Below are 3,491 nucleotides of genomic sequence, written 5' to 3'. Positions count from 1 at the left end.
GTTATTCCTGTATCCCTTGGACTGGGTAACCTCAAAAGCCCCTTCCAACTCTCCTATTCTGTGATTCTGTGACCATGAATAACACCATGGAACTTTAGATCTAGGAGGTACCTTAGATACCATCTAACCCAACCCAATCATCTTATGGAGAAAGAAACTGAGGCTCAGAGATCAAAGCTTTAGAGGTGAAAGCTTTAGAGGTGAAAAGGATTTATTTTACATATGGAGAAACTGAGGCCCAGAGAGACCTGCCCAAATTTGAAGTCTGGAATTCGCTGACTCCAGGGAAAGTGTTCTTCCCACCATGCCATCTTAATGACAGAGAAGTAACCTGCCCCCAGTCACATCACAGGGCTAGAATCCAGATATCATGACTCCCAATTCATTACACTTTCCATTAACCATATACTGTCTCGATCCCTCTCTGGAAGTCCTGCTAATCAGAGGGCAAAAACAATCATTAAGATAGAATGGAACTTATTCTGCCCTCACCTATCAGGTGTAGTGAAAAGAATAATGCCAACAAACATTTCTATAGATGGCTGGGTGTTGAAATGTGTAGAGGACTAGACCTAGAGTCAAGAAGACCAGAATTAATCTGTCCTGGGGTATTTAACCAGCTGTATGACTTGGGCAAGTCATTTTATCTCTTTTCCATTGACTGCATAACGGGGATCATAGCAACTCTCTCCAGGGTTATTATGAGGATCAAATATTCGATAGTATCTGTAAAGCACAGTGCCTGGCTCTTTACATACATCCTTTGATCCTCACGACTCTATGAGATAGGTGCTACTGTCCTCATTTTATGAGGAAACTAAGGCTGAGAGGTTAAGCAAGTTGCCCAGGGGCACACCACTGGTGAGTGTCTGAGGCATGATTTGAATTCAGATCTTTCTAGAATCTGAGTCCTGCACTCTAGCTACTTCAACACCCATCTGCCTCAAAGAAAGAGAGATCTATTCTCCGGGTTCATCTCTGTTGCAAAGAAACGTGTTGCTCTTCGGTCATTTCAGTCATGTCCGACTCTTTGTGACCCCATTTGGGGTTTTCTTGGCAAACATACAGGAGTGGTTTGCCATTTCCTTCTCCAGCTCATTTTACAGATGAGAACACTAAGGCAAACTGGGTTAAGTGATTTGCCCATGGTCACATACCTAGTGGTTTGCCATTTCCTTCTCCAGCTCATTTTATAGATGAAGAGACTGAGGCAAACTGGGTTAAGTGACTTGCCTTGCCCAGGGTAACACAGCTAGGAAGTGTCTAAGGCCACATTTGAACTTAAGTCTTCTAGACCCCAGGCCCTGTGCTGTACCCACTATACCATCTAGCTGCCCTTTTACACAGAAATAGGAAAAAGTGGTTTGCTTAGAAACCCAGAAACGTGTTAAAAGGAAGAATAAGTCTAGAAAAGCAGGTCATACATAGTCAGGTCTTGAAGGTCTTAAATCCTCCACTAAAGAGACATCATAGTATCCTTTGGCAATAAGGAGTTACTGAAGCTTTGTGGTCATCTGTCCAGTGATCAGCAACTTCAAGTCACTATGCTAGATAAGACCTTGAAGGGGATGCAAAGAATAAGATATGGACCTTGTTCTTAGGGAGCTCCCACTTTAGTTGGAGAGAAAAGACATATTTTTTTAAATTTATTTATTTTTAGTTTACAACATTCAGTTCCACAAGCTTTTGAGTTCCAAATTTTCTCCCCCTCCCTCCACTCCTCCTTCCCTAAGACAGCATGCAATCTGATATAGGCTCTACTTACGCATTCACATTAAACATATTTTCACATTAGTCATGCTGCAAAGAATTATAACCAATGGAATGAACCACAAGAAAGAAGAAATAAAACAAAACAAAACAAAAAAGAGAGAGCAAATAGTATGCTTTGATCTGCTTTCAGATGCTGTAATCTTTTCTTTGGATATGGATAGCATTTTCCACCATGAGCCTTTTGGAGTTATCTTAGAACCTTGCGTTGCTGAGAAGAGCCAAGTCTATCAAAGTCAGTCATCAAACAATGTGGCTGTTACTGTATACAGTGTTCTTGTTTCTGCTCATTTCACTCAGCATTAGTTCATATAAGTCTGTCCAGGTTTTTCTAAAGTCTGCCTGCTCATCAATTCTTACAGCACAATAGCATTCCATTATATTTTTTTTCTGAATTAGCATCTTTATTAGCCCAAGATATCTTCCATTCCAGAACAAGCCTCCTACCTGAGGCTAAGGGGACCAAGGACCTCAGGCCTCCCCAAGCAGGAAGGCAACAGCATCTCCCAGGTCTGGTCCTGCTCGCCTGCCATCTCTCCCAATAAGCCCTCTGACCTTGGCTCTGGTTAAGAACTAACTGAGGGCTGCCAGGATCTTTACTTTCTGATCTGGGGTCAGAGAAACACAAGACCAACAACCTGTTTGTTCCTTCTCTGGCCCTCAATCCCAAGGACTCTAATCTATACATCCTACAGTCCAGCATTACAGGGGCTGACCTAATCATGCTGCTTTCACAGAGGGTACTGGTCTTGTAATGACGTGCAAAGTGGGCCCCTCCATGCCAGCCAGCCCCTTCAAGGGGCTCTACTGCTTTGATCCATAAAGTGTTTTGAGATTCCTGGTTACTCATCTCCAGAGAAGTGGGGTCCCATTTAGAATGCTGTGGCTGATCAGGCCCAAGGCCTGAGTTTACTCTGCTCATATTCGTCTCTATCTCCTGAATACAGTAAATCAGTTAAGAAATTAAATGGCAATCTTTGATTAGGTTTCTAGGGTCCAGTTGTGTTCAAAGAGCTGGTGCCTACTGCCTTGCTCCAGGCCCAGATGCCCCTTCATGGGCCCGCTGTGATACTACTGCCAAGTGCTGGATCCCTCCTAGTGTCTTAGTCAGTGGGTGAGGAGAGGCTCAAGCAGCCAGGGAGGCACCCCGTGCTTTAGGTAGGAGAAGTAGGTATCCCAGCCCAATGTCACAGTTTACATACATCATTCGTTAACAGGTAGGCACATAAAGGAAGTTCACCAGCTGGGCTGCCGGCCATACACATCAATCAGCCTTGTAGAATTCCCAGAACTTGTCCTGCAGCTCCTGGCAAGTTGTGTTGAGGCTCTGGCCCTCTAAGCAGCTCAGCCCCAGGAAGTATCACCTACCCAGGACAGGGGATGCCACCAGCTGGTCAATGAGCACCTTCTTCAGGATGGTTCAAATATCTTTAAATCCCATGGCGGGAAAGAGTTTGTCCAGCCACTGGTACCAGTAGTGTAGGAAGGGGCCCATGTGACAGCCCATCGCAAACATCTGTGTGGTGTGGCGCAGGTCGATTGGTTGCAGCGGCCAGGAGGCACCCTCGTCCAGCCTTCTCTCCCAGGCCTGGCCCACCCATCCCCCACTGCCATAAGCTCCCCACAGCTCAGCGTGTTGGTGACCAGCAGGAACCAGCCCGGAACAGTGGCCACCACGCGGCCAACAGGCCCACGACGACTCTAGGCCCAGGAGGGGGCAT

General features: G+C 45.7%; 1 pseudogene; it reads right to left on the bottom strand.

Moving 5' to 3' along the window:
• Window positions 1-2,791: 2,791 nt before the first annotated feature.
• On the bottom strand, window positions 2,792-3,491 carry LOC118845808 (annotated as a pseudogene).

The sequence above is a fragment of the Trichosurus vulpecula genome, chromosome 4 (genome assembly GCF_011100635.1).
Source record: "Trichosurus vulpecula isolate mTriVul1 chromosome 4, mTriVul1.pri, whole genome shotgun sequence".
Lineage (NCBI taxonomy): Eukaryota > Metazoa > Chordata > Mammalia > Diprotodontia > Phalangeridae > Trichosurus > Trichosurus vulpecula.
This window is presented reverse-complemented; position numbering and strand designations above follow the sequence as displayed.